This window comes from Neophocaena asiaeorientalis, unplaced genomic scaffold, assembly GCF_003031525.2.
Source record: "Neophocaena asiaeorientalis asiaeorientalis breed wild unplaced genomic scaffold, Neophocaena_asiaeorientalis_V1.1 scaffold113, whole genome shotgun sequence".
Classification (NCBI taxonomy): domain Eukaryota; kingdom Metazoa; phylum Chordata; class Mammalia; order Artiodactyla; family Phocoenidae; genus Neophocaena; species Neophocaena asiaeorientalis.
In genome coordinates, this window is record NW_020172316.1 from 6,115,953 (window position 1) to 6,130,110 (window position 14,158).

Consider the following 14,158-nt stretch of genomic DNA (forward strand, 5'->3'; position numbering starts at 1 on the left):
AGTCTTGGAAGGTTATACCTTTCTAAGAATTTGTCCATTTCTTCCAGGTTGTCCATTTTATTGGCATAGAGTTGCTATTAGTAGTCCCTTAGGGTGCTTTGTATTTCTGCGATGTCTGTTGTAACTTCTTTTTCATTTCTAATTTTGTTGATTTGAGTCCTCTCCCTCTTTTTCTTGATGAGTCTGGCTAATGGTTTATCAATTTTGTTTATCTTCTCAAAGAACCAGCTTTTAGTTTTATTGATCTTTGCTATTGTTTTCTTTGTTTCTATTTCATTTATTTCTGCTCTGATCTTTATGATTTCTTGCCTTCTGCTAACTTTGGGTTTTGTTTGTTCTTCTTTCTCTAGCTTCTTTAGGTGTAAGGTTAGATTGTTTATTTGAGATTTTTCTTGTTTCTTGAGGTAGGCTTGTATAGTTATAAACTTCCCTCTTAGAACTGCTTTTGCTGCATCCCATAAGTTTTGGATCATCGTGTTTTCATTTTCATTTGTCTCTAGGTATTTCTTTTATTTCCTCTTTGATTTCTTCAGTGGTCTCTTGGTTATTTAGTAACGTATTGTTTAGCCTCCATGTGTCTGTGTCTTTTACATTTTTTTCCCTGTAATTGATTTCTAATCTCACAGCGTTGTGGTCAGAAAAGATGCTTGATATGATTTCAATGTTCTTAAACTTACTGAGGCTTGTTTTGTGACCCAGGATGTGATCTATCCTGGGGAATGTTCCATTCGCACTTGAGAAGAAAGTGTAATCTGTTGTTTTTGGATGGAATGTCCTATAAATATCAATTAAATCTATCTGGTCTATTGTGTCATTTAAAGGTTGTGTTTCCTCAGTAATTTTTTGTTTGGATGATTTGTCGGTTGGTGTAAGTGAGGTGTTAAAATCCCCCACTATTATTGTGTTACTGTTGATTTATAGCTGTTAGCAGTTGCCTTATTTATTTAGGTCCTCTTATGTTGGGTGCATATATATTTATAATTGTTATATCTTCTTCTTGGATTGATCCCTTGATCATTATGTAGTGTCCTTCCTTGTCTCTTGTAACATTCTTTATTTATTTCTTTTTTTGGGGGTATGCGGACCTCTCACTGTTGTGGCCTCTCCCATTGTGGAGCACAGGCTCCAGACAGGCAGGCCCAGCGGCCTAGCCACTCCATGGCATGTGGGATCTTCCCGGACCGGGGCACGAACCCGTGTCTCCTGCATCGGCAGGCGGACTCTCAACCACTGCGCCACCAGGGAAGCCCAACATTCTTTATTTTAAAGTCTATTTTATCTGATATGAGGATTGCTACTCCAGCTTTCTTTTGATTTCCATTGGCATGGAATATCTTTTTCCATCCCCACACTTTCAGTCTGTATGTGTCCCTAGGTCTGAAATGGATCTCTTGTAGACAGCATATATATGGGTCTTGTTTTTATATCCATTCAGCAAGCCTGTGTCTTTTGGTTGGAGCATTTAATCCATTCACTTTTAAAGTAGTTATCGATATGTATGTTCCTATGACCATTTTCTTACTTGTTTTGGGTTTGTTTTTGTTGGCCCTTTTCTTCTCTCGTGTCTCCCACTTAGAGAAGTTCCATTTGTCAGCATTTGTTGTAGAGCTGGTTTGGTGGTGCTGAATTCTCTTAGCTTTTGCTTGTCTGTAAAGCTTTTGATTTCTCCATCAAATCTGAATGAGATCCTTGCCGGGTAGAGTGATCTTGGTTGTAGGTTCTTCCCTTTCATCACTTTAAGTATATCATGCCACTCCTTTCTGGCTTGTAGAGTTTCTGCTGAGAAATCAGCTTTTAACCTTATGGGAGTTCCCTTGTATGTTATTTGTCATTTTTCCCTTGCTGATTTCAGTAATTTTTCTTTGTCTTTAAATTTTGCCAATTTGATTGCTATGTGTCTCAGCTTGTTTCTCCTTGGGTTTATCCTGTATGGGACTCTCTGCACTTCCTGGACTTGAGTGGCTATTTCCTTTCCATGTTAGGGAAGTTTTTGGCTATAATCTCTTCAAATATTTTCTCTGGTTCTTTCTCTCTTCTCCTTCTGGGTCCTCTATAATGCAAATGTTGTTGCATTTAATGTTGTCCCAGAGGTTTCTTAGGCTGTCTTCATTTCTTTTCATTCTTCTTTATTCTGTTCTGCAGCAGTGAATTCCACCATTTTGTCTTCCAGGTCACTTATCCATTCTTTTGCATCAGTCATTCTGCTATTGATTCCTTCTAGTGTATTTTTCATTTCTGTTATTGTATTGTTCATCTCTGTTTGTTTGTTCTTTAATTCTTCTAGGTTAAACATTTCTTGCATCTTCTCGATCTTTGCCTCCATTCTTTTTCCAAGGTCCTAGATCATCTTCACTATCATTATTCTGAATTTGTTTTCTGGAAGGTTGCCTATGTCCACTTCATTTAATTGTTTTTCTGGGTTTTTATCTTGTTCCTTCATCTGGTACATAGCCCTCTGCCTTTTCATCTTGTCTATCATTCTGTGAATGCAGTATTTGTTCCATAGGCTGCAGGATTGTAGTTCTTCTTGACCTCTTGCTGATTTAGAGCTCTATGATTTCCTGGGCCAAATTTAAGATTTAGCAACATGCTATGCAGGCCTGGGGCCAGGGGTTCCTTTATACAGCTTTCAGAACCTCCCAGCTAGGAGCTTCAGGATTAAAGGATCTTTATGGCTCAGGGAACTTGAGGGGTCTAGGCTAGTATAGGAACAGATTCAGCCACATTAGGGTTTCTTAGGCTCTTTTGTTCTAACTAGGGAACCTAGTCGCTTTTCTCTGGTGAATGTTCCAGACTGTAGAAGTTGACAGCTGTTTAGTGTTCTATTTGCATATAGAAGAAAGTGTGATATAGGAAGTTGGTAATTCTGGACCCTAAGGTGAGTTTGTGTCAGCCTGACATGGAGGGCAAGTAGTCTGTTATTGTCTAAAAGTCAAAGCTGTGACATCTGACACTGAAAAACAAAAACAAAACAAAACAAAATAAAACAAAAAAACATCCAGCAACAGCAACAACAAAAAAACAAGAAACAAAAACAAGCTTGTGTGAAATTTTAATCCCTAAAAGTTTTCTCCTAGATTACAGCTTTGCTTGTCTCTATGATTATATGTTAAAATAATATGTTAAATATTATTTTTCTTTTTTTTGCATTACGCGGGCCTCTCACTCTTGTGGCCTCTCCCATTGCGAGCACAGGTTCCAGACACGCAGGCTCAGTGGCCATGGCTCACGGGCCCAGCTGCTCCATGGCATGTGGGATCTTCCCGGACCAGGGCATGAACCCGTGTCCCCTGCATCGGCAGGCAGACTCTCAACAACTGCGCCACCAGGGAAGCCCTGGTGTTTAAAGCTTAAATGTCCCCTGGGCCCCTAACCAGGGTCACTCTGCCATCCGTTTTTATTGATAAGCTCCCAGCAGTGCTTGTCAATAGCTGATCTTCTGAGTGCTTGTCAACAACAGCAGACGCTAATGATGATATTCTGGCACAGCTTCCTCAAAGTAAATGACGTCACCCTTAGAACAAAACAACTTTATTCTTAGATTGAAAAAACAAGTGGATTTGAAATCACAGCAAACCAGTACACAACAGATGGTGCCTATGAAACCCTTAGCATTTTGCCTGATACATAGACCTCAGTCAATATCAGTTGTTGCTATTATTAAGTACATCAAAATACATAAAAGACAGTGAGATGTGTTAATGTTTCCGCAGGTTGTAAGAGGGTCATTTGGTAGTGTGGCTTACTGGTATCACCAGTTCAAGAATTAGGACTAAAAACTGTTTAAGAGCCAGCCCTTAAAAGTTTAGAATTTCTCAGTTTTCCCATAGAAAGATTGGGTGTCACAATACATGTCTCCTGGAAGTAACAGAAGTTATTCCAGCTGCCATGCTGAGCCACATTAAAATTGGAGGGTTCTTCCATTTATTTTGTAGATTTAATAAAGTGGTAATCTGGAATGCAGCCATAGCATTGTTATGTCTTTCACAAACTTCTCAACCATTAAAATTATGGCATCTCATTCTCTGACAGGAGTTATACAGAAAGATGACACTGTTTCAGATGAAACCACCCTCTTGCCAATAAGTAATGATGAAGAGTTAAAGTATATTTTTTACATTTTTAAAAGTTTATAACAAACTTTAAAAAATTCTGTGGTCTCTGTATGATGTAACAGCGTATACAAAAGTGGGACTTTAAGGCAGGAAGTTTAGATAGTGAGGTTCTAAATTACCATTTCAAACGCACTATGGTAGGAAAGATGCCAAAAGGGATGAGTTTTAGGAAAATAAGACAGGAGATGTAGATGATGATGGAGTCCATGAGTAATGAGTGGATTTGTTTGATCAGATGATGGGCTTGGACTTTCTTCATGGTTTATTTTAGTCTAATGTTCCAGTCCTATCGCCCATAATACAGGAAATGATAGGAATACGAAGTCGCCAAAATTATCTTTGGATAATTTGGCATCTTGATTTGAATTTTCATACTGAAAGTAAATCTTCCACCAGGAATTGTTTGGACTAGAAATCTCTCTTAAAATAAGTTTTAAAAGATTTGAGACTTATAGGAAATAAGATAAAAGTCAGCTTTCCTGGTAGATCCCTTTTTGGTAAATATAGGGCCTTGATAACTTAGATGCAGAGCTTCCTCCCCACAGAGGCTGCATGTATGCATTTTGTGGTCTGACAATGAGCTATGTGATCTTGAAATGATACAACCTAACTGGTAGGATTATTCTGAGGTATAAAGGAGAGAACTGGGTATAAGTCTTGGCCCAAAGCCTGCAGATAGCAATCACTCAATAAAAGTTAACAGCTATCATTACCTTCATCAAGTGTTGGCAGCACTAACAAATAGAGCTTCACAATATCTCAGACAGTGGTGAAAGAATGGATTATATCTGCTTTCCTACACAGATGGTCCCTGACTTAAAACGCTTCAATTTATAATTTTTCAACTTTATGATGGTGCAAAAACAATAGGCATTCAGTAGAAACTGTACACTGGATTTTGATCTTTTCCCAGGCTAGCGATATGTGGTACAATATTCTCTTGTGATGCTGGGCATCAACAAGCCCCAGCTCCCAGTCAGTCACGCAATCCCGAGGGTAAACCACCGATACACCTAAAACCATTCTGTACCCATATGACCATTCTGTTTTTCACTTTCAGTACAATATTCAACAAATTACATGAGATATTCGATTCTTTTATAATATAGGCTTTGTGTTAGATGATTTTACCCAACTGTAAGCTAATGTAAATGTTCTGACCACATTTCAGGTAGGCTAGGCCAGGCTATGATATTTGGTAGGTGAGGTGTGTTAAATGCATTTTCAACATACGGTATTTTCAACTTAGGAACGGTTTATTGGGACATAACCTCTTCGTAAGTCAAGGAAGATCTATAATTAGAAGGAGAACTGGAAGCAAACTCTAGGGCTTTGGCTTCCATATTATTTTCACAGGACTAACATTTCCCAAATGTGACTGAGCATGAGTATCCTCAGGGGAAATATGTGGGGGTTTGTTTTATTTACAAATGTAGAATCTTTTCAAAGAATCTAATTAAGTACACAAGTTGGGAGTGGTACTAAGGATTTTGAATTTTATATATATAAAGCTAACATTTATTGAGTGTCTTCTGTGAGCTAACATTGCTTGTGCTATGAGATTTTTTTTTCTTTTTCTTTTATCTCATGAGTGTTATACTTTTTATTTTTTAATTTTTTTTAATTTTATTTACAATTTAAAAAATTTAGCTTGATTTACAATGTTGTGTTAAGTTCTGCCGTATAGCAAAGTGACTCAGTTATACATATATATTCTTTTTCATACTCTTTTCCATTATGGTTTATCACAGGATACTGAATATAGTTCCCTGTGCTATATAGTAGGACCCTGTTGTTTATGCATCCTATGTACTATACTAGTTTGCATCTGCTAATCTCAAACTCCCAATCCTTCCTTCCCCGCACCCCCCCACTCCCGGCAACCACAGGTCTGTTCTCTATGCCTGTGAGTCTGTTTCTGTTTAGTAGATAGATTCATTTGTGTCGTATTTTAGATTCCACATATCAATGATATCATATGGTATTTGTCTTTCTCTTTCTGACTTACTTCGCTTACTATGATAATCTCTAGGTCCATCCATGTTGCTACAAATGGCATTATTTCATTCTCTTTTATGGCTGAGTAATATTCCTTTGTATATATACCACTTCTTCTTTAACCATTCATCTCTCAATGGACATTTAGGTGGCTTCCATGTCTGGGCTATTGTAAATAGTACTGCTATGAACATAGGGGTGCATGTATCTTTTTGAATTATAGTTTTATCTGGGTATATTCCCAGGAGTAGGATTGCTGGATCATATGGCAACTCTATTTTTAGTTTTTTGGGGAACCTCTGTACTGTTTTCCGTAATGGTTGCATCTATTTACATTCACACCAACAGTGTAAGAGGGTTCCCTTTTCTCCACACCCTCTCTAACATTTATTATTTGTAGACTTTTTAATTATGGCATTTTGACCAGTGTGAGGTGGTATCTTGTTGTAGTTTTGATTTTCATTTCTCTAATAACTAGCAATGATGAGCATCTTTTCATGTGCCTATTGGCCATCTGTATGTCTTCTTTGGAGAGGTGTCTATTTCCGTCTTCTTCCCATTTTTCAAATGCATTGTTTGTTTTTTTGTTATTGAGTTGTATGAGCTGTTTGTGTATTTTTGAAATTAAGCCCTTGTCAATCACATCATTTGCAAGTATTTCCTCCCAGTCTATAGGTTGTCTTTTCGTTTTGTTTATGATTTCCTTTGCTGTATAGAAGCTTGTAAGTTTGATTAGGTCCCATTTATTTTTGCTTTTTTTTTTCTATTGCCTTGGGAGACTGACCTAAGAAAACATTGGTATGATTTATGTCAGAGAATGTTTTCCCTACGTTCTTTTCTAGGAGTTTTATGATGTCGTGTCTTTTATTTCTTAATTAACATACAATACAATGGACCTTTATTGTTCTAGGAGTTTTAACACATATATAGATTCATGTAACTACCACCACAATCATGATTCAAACAGTTCCATTACCCTAAAAATTTTTTTTCTACTGCACCCTTGTAGTCAAACCCTCTCTCTATCCCTAATCCCTGGCAACCAGTGAGCTGTTCTCCATCACTGTAATTTCCCCTTTTCTAGAGTGTTTTAAAGGGAATTATACAGTATCTAACCTTTTGAAACTGGCCTCTTTCACTCAGAATAAAGTCTTTGAAATTTATTCTTATAGTTGCATACATCAGTAGTTCAATCGTTCGTTCCTTTTTACTGCTGAGTAGAATTCCATTCCATTTAATACTATGCCAGAATTTGACACGCAGCCATTTTTTAAATGTTAGTAGCACCATGGTATGTGAAATCATATCAGTGAGGTTTTCATGCTATGTGATAAGAAATGTATTGATCTGTCTGTAATTTCAGTGGGTCTTTTAACTATGAATGATTCGGTAACATCCTGCATTGGTCATTTGAAGAATATTTGTTTCCTGAGATGTGTAGATCCTCCAAATGTAGATACATTTCCTTGTATAATATAAAAAAATCACATTTGTTACTATCATTATCAATCTCATCAGAAAAGTCTTTAAGTATTAGAAAGCTGTCAAGGTCATGTTAGTAAGTACTAGTTTTCCAAAAATCTTAATTTTTTTACTTGAAACCTTGAATTTTATAATTGGCAAAAAAACATTCTGTCAATTTTCCTTGAAGTGATATATTCACTTCATTTGTTATTAAGAAAATGTCTGCCAGAGAGCCAAGTCTAAATAACCATAATTTGTCTGCCAGTCACTCTTTCAAATAAAAATGGTGTTCCATGAAAAAAGTGGCTAGTTCAGCTCGCAACTCAATCACCCAGGGGCTTCATTATATGCAAGCATGCTTTATGTGTACTTCCCATTTTGTCACACAGACTCTTCAAAAGATGTTTACTGAAGGGTTGAAATTTAAAGAAATTAATCAATTTTTACTGCTTTATCAAGGACATTCTTAAGACAATTTTTTTTCTTTTTCTTTCTTTTTTTTTTAAAACTGTGAGTGTATGGTGGTGAAGATAAGAACTAGTAATAGGGTTTGATGCCACTGCCTTTACTCATCAGCAAATTTACACACTATTCCTTTTGTACCATCAGTACAAATGTCAACAAAGTGAAAAAGGCAGGAAAAAAAGAGAAGTCTTAGTGTTATTATGAAAATAGTTCTGACCTCACAGACCTCTCAAGTGTATCCTGGGACCCATACCATCTATAGAGCACACTTGGAGAATTGCCAGTTAAATTATACTTCATATTGGTTCAAAGAAGAATAACTAAGGTCATTATGGAATACAGGTCCTATAAGGGGAAAAAAAAGAGGGATAGGATTGTGTAGGCACAAGAAGACATGGGTGAAGGGGAAGAACCTTATTAACTTTTAGAAGGGAGGATAATGGGTCTCATACCCTAGAGATCTTCAAAAGAGAATCCTATTTACTGTCCTAAAACATTTCACATATCTGAAGGTAGAAGACCAGATCAAATGACTTTTTGCCATTCCTCCAAGTTAAATATTATGATTTTGTGGGCCCAAAGAATGTATAGCTTATAATATTGCTAAGTATACTTTGTTTTAAACAATTTTTTTCAGACTGAAGTTTTTCATACCTCTGAAAACTCAATTTCGTTCTAAATCAGTCTTCAGGTTATTATGGTTTCTTAGAGAGCCCCTTGCAAGATGCTGTTCTTAATAACTTGCAGGTTAGAATTCAATCAGATTCTTTGGGACGGTCAGTGGTGCTCAGGGAGCCAGATGTTGCTCACACACATGCCCAAGGTGAGTGGGGGCAGATAGTCATTGACAGCTCTGCCTTCTTCTCACCGACGTTAAAAGCATCTCAGGCCAGGAGGGCCTCTGAGCACTGTCCATTCTACATGTGGCTCCTGGGATGAAAGGGCTTGGCCTTCATTTGGCTCACCAACTACAAGGGTTAGGCAGGCTTTGCTCTGGTTGGCAAGATTTCTCTACAGGGACAAGCAGGCTGTAAATTGATTCTTTGACCCCTCTCCACCTTTGAATCTGGGGACTATACAATAAAGTTAAAAGTATCAAAAATAAATTCCGAATATTTAGAGACCATAGAAGTTCAATTTTGCTATGTGCATGTGTAACAGAATGCATTTAGGGGAGAACATCTAAATTATATTTTATACTTAAAAAATAGTAGTTTCCAAGAGTCCATTTCTGCTTTGAGAAAAGCCCTATGATTTGTCCCTTGATGTGATAAGCCAAGGAGCAGTTGCAAACAAAAGTTACCTTTCATTAAAAGAATAAAACTTCTGGACATCATTAAGGCCTCAGAAATTAAACTGTAAATGTGCCTTGGTACATATAAAGTGATGTAGAGAAGTGTGTACTCTTACTGCTGTATTGTCTCTGGAAAAATATAACTAACTGCATACCGAAGATCGAAAAAAGGGCAATTAAGGTGAGTGAGGTGACATGGAAGTGGCAATAGCTAGACTGATTTAAAAGATTATTTATTATCATTTCTTCAGGCTGGAAAATCAAAGGAATATGATTAAAGACTGTAAAATTTTATAGCGTGTGGATAGGACCTAACACACTTGTTCCTCAAATTCCTGAAAATTACCACAAAGGGAAACCTTTGGAGTTCTAAAAAGGCAAATAAAATATAAAATAAAAAGAATCACTTTTTTCATGCAGTAGTCACTTTATAGAAATCATTGCTACAGTAGGTGGCACAGACCTCTAAAAAAAAAAAAAGATTCAAAAAGGATTTAGGAAAATGTATGTTTAATAGAGTTATAATAAAAGTTAAGGGAAAATATATCTTCTGAGGGATAAAATGCATTCATAACTTTTGAACTAGAAATTAGAGAAAGTCAAACCCATGGATCAAATAATCTGTGGGTTTGACCTAAGGTGGCGGCTATTGTACAACTGTATTCACAAAGAAAAAACTAAAAATTTAAATTCTAATCAAGCTATTATTAAAATGTTATTTAAATTTTTTCTTCATTTTATGTTTTCTCTGTTTACCAATTATAACACCAGACAGGACCTCCCGAGTTCACTTGGCCCATTCCACTGTTGACTGAAAGCTGTTTCAGAGAAACGTTGTCTACGCTTCCATCATCTCCCTAGCAATAGATTCTCACCACTTAGCAATTTGCTGGTCGTTCTTTTCAAATTGAACCTAAATCTCCCCTGTTGTAATTACCCCCAACTTTTTATTCTGATCAATTTCAAACCATATCCAACTGCGAAAATAGCACAAGGGACACCCATATACCCCATCACCTAACTTTACTAAATAATTTTTCCACACTTGCATTAACTTTCTTACGCTCTAAAGTATATAGAATATTGACTTATGTTTCACATATTTGTGTTCATAGATTTATACATTATTAATATGCATATAAATACATATATACTCCTGCTGAACCACTTGAGAATTATTACAGACATCAGGATACTTTACCCCTAAATGTTTCAGCATGGGTGTTCTGAGAACCAGAATATTCTCTGCAAAATTCCTGTGAGTGCTAATAGAGCAGTATTAATAGACTACCATTATGTAACACTCAGTCTATTCACATTTCCCCAGTTGTCCCACTAATATCATTTATAGTCATTTTCTTTTTTTTCAATCTAGGATCCAATCCAGGATTGTACATTGTACTAGTTGTCATATCTCCTTAGTCTCCTTTAACCTAAACAGGTCTCCAGCTTTTTTTGATGGTGTTGCTGTTCTACATATTGTCAATGTTACGGAAAAGTCCAGTCTAGTTGTTCTGCAGAATGTCCTTCATTTTGGATTTGTTTGATTTTTGCTTCATGATTAGATTCAGATTAAGAATTTTGTCAGGATATCTTCCTAGGTAATTCTGTGTCCTTCACAGTGTCCTCAGGAGAGCTAGGATCTCAGTGTGCTCTATTACTGGTCATGTTAAGGTAAAGGTAGTGGCTGCATGATTTTTCCATTGTAAAGCAACTTTTTCCCCTTTTTAATTCAAATACAGTCTGCACAGTGATACTTTGAGATTGCATGAATAGTTCATTGCCTATTTTTTAACCTAGTGGTTATAGTAACCATTGATGATTGTTACCTGAATTGTTTATTACTATGTGGTTGTAAAATTCTGCTTTTCTATTTCTATCATGACTTTTATATTTATAAGCTGATTTGCTTTGTTTTTAATTCTCCTCCTTCTCCCCTTAAAAAAATTTTAAGATCACTATGTACTTACAGCATACTTTTTCAATTCAATATTATCATAATCTATTCTTATTATTATTCCTTTGATACTCAAATTGTACCAAGTTTGACCAGTGGGAGCCCTTCAGAGTTGGCTTCTGTTTCTTTTTGATGTGTCCTCATCAGTTTGAATCCATTTTCCGTGGCATATCCAGACACTTCAGGCTTGTACTTTCCTGTTCCAAGAGTCTTAGCTCCTTTTAGAACTGACCTAGTTCTAAATCCTAGATCTGGACACTAGGTTTGCTCATCACTACGTGAGTGTCCTTGCTTCTGGGCCCTTTCAGTGGATGTTAGAATGTATACCCACACCCACACCCACGTGCACACACACACACACATCCCTATATGTATATGGTACTGCTGTAGCTGTATAATATAATACTGCTCTGCTGCTACCATCAATTTCATTCCAACGTCATAGGGTCCTTCCTCTCCTTCCCCCGTTGCATATTCCTATTTCTCTTCTCCCAAGTGAGAATCCTCATACCCCACAATATCAATGTATTTACTTATTTCTTCAGTTCTACAATGCACACAAAATAGTTTTAGATCTACTACATCAATACCTCTACCTACAACAAATTTACTGTGTCAGGTTCAAAATTTCCTACAACTCTTTTTGTTCTCAGAATATATGTCTCTCAATATAGTCAGAATATTTTTAAAAATATTTTATGTGGATTAGTTCTATTTTTTCTTCTCTTATCAACTTGATAAAAGTTTAGGTTTACTTGTTTTTTTTTTTTTGCGGTACGTGGGCCTCTCACTGCTGTGGCCTCTCCCACTGCGGCGCACAGGCTCCGGACACGCAGGCCCAGCGGCCATGGCTCACGGGCCCAGCCGCTCCGCGGCATGTGGGATCCTCCCAGATCGGGGCACGAACCCGCGTCCCCCGCATCGGCAGGCGGACTCCCAACCACTGCGCCACCAGGGAAGCCCTTGTTTTTTTTTTAATACAATCGATTTAAGAATTTATTTTCCAATGTTGTTGAGTTAGTGTATTTTTGAGTATGCAAAAACTGCTGTTTTAAACACTAAACACAAATGTTACATTACTAACTATATGCAAAATCCACTGTTGTCATCATATGTAAGAACAGTTTAGAAACTAAAAGAGGGGAGGCATTAATATTTTTCTTTCTTGTAATAATAAAGATTTAAATTTTTATTACTTCTACAAGTTTAGGATCAAGAGAAGTTTTTTTCAAGCATAGGAAACTGCAAGGTAGTATACAGCAAGAGTTAGCAAATTGTCTCCATAATTAGATTGTCTGGGTACAAATCCTGGTCCCCACCACACACATACTGGTTACAACTAGGTAGAGTTTATTATTCTTTCACTGTCTTGTCCACCTCTTGTGTAAAATCGAGATACTGCAAAGTTCAATATAAGGCACTTGGCTCAGTGCCTGATGAATAGTGCAAAAATAAATATAACCTGTGATTTTGCAGGTGCTGGTGGTGATGCTGGTGTTAAATTTGAAACAGTGTATTCTGGATATCCAGAGTTCCTAATACTAAATTTAAAGGCTTATTTTCTTGGTAACTGGGTTTTTTGTGACTTTTGTTATTTTTGTTTTTTATTTTTTTCTCTCATTACTTTTGATACACAAGGAAAAGTTATGACTTAGCTAGAAGTTCTGACATAGGGAATGACCTTGTCCTTCTTTTGAAGTATCTGAAAAATAAAAATAAAAATACCTCCTGCAAAACCCCAGTTAGTTGCTGCTGCTGGTGCTGGGGCAGAATGTCTGTTGGGATGCCGAGCATTACTGCCACTATAATCATCAAGGCATCTGCCAGAGATCTCAGGGCTGAAAACTAGGTAGGAAAGTCTATTATGTCTAATAATAGCTCTGGAAATTTTTCTGAAATGCTTGCCGGCAACTCCCAGGCTTGAGAGGTGCAGCATACTGTAACTAAAGCAAGTGCATTGCTTCTACTCTTGCTAGTACATGTGCTGTAGTACTAACCAAAATAATAGCTAGAAATTATTTGCTATGACTTCTTTATGTTTTACTTGTAGTACTCTTGGGTTACTGTCAAGAGTAGCTAGATATATTTCAACAGATGTCCTGTATTTTTAATCCACATACAGCTTCTTATATACTATAGAGTCATATAAACTATTGATTCCACCAGTGAAGAGTTTGGATAAGAGAAAAATTATAAATATTCATTTTCTCATCTAATTTTGTATTTGTAATTTCATATTCATTTTCTAAAAGAGAGACCCCCCCCCGCAATTGTTTAGACTTCATGTGTTATAAAATCTGCATCTGTCCAATCCTCTACTACTAATATATAGTGTACTCACATGTAATCTTATAATCACTCATTCATATGCTTAACTCATTAGTCGGTCAATAATGAGTTAAATTATGGTAAAAATTACATCATATACATTTAACCTAGTATTACAACTTTTGCTCTAAAAAATGAAATATTAGATTCTGGCTGCCAGTTTTTTTGTACTTCATCTGTATCCTATGAGTGTTCAGAGTATTCTGATTGAGAATCTCTCCTGAATGAGACAGAATCAGTTTATATGGTGGTCGGAACCATTTCCCACAACAAGAAATCAGGCTCCTCAACAAAATGTCTGTTTCTAGGACTGGGGAAGGAAATGTACAAGAGCCTGGAATATACCGGATAGCAAGGAAGCTATCAAAAACTTACTGGGATCATATAAAAAAAAGATTAAGGAACCAATCTGAATGAATTTCAAAAACGTGACTGAAATTTATTATAACACATAAAATAAATTAAAATCCATGAGTGCATAATGATAGGACAAAGTAAATTCCAACAACCTTCTTGGGGAAGTTTATAGCAATACAG

The 14,158-nt window shown here is 36.5% G+C and overlaps 1 protein-coding gene across 1 annotated transcript in view; it reads left to right on the top strand.

Moving 5' to 3' along the window:
- ZNF385B (zinc finger protein 385B) overlaps window positions 1-14,158 on the top strand; it is a 300,716-nt gene that overhangs the window by 114,760 nt on the left and 171,798 nt on the right. The gene's annotated exons all lie outside the window — the stretch shown is intronic.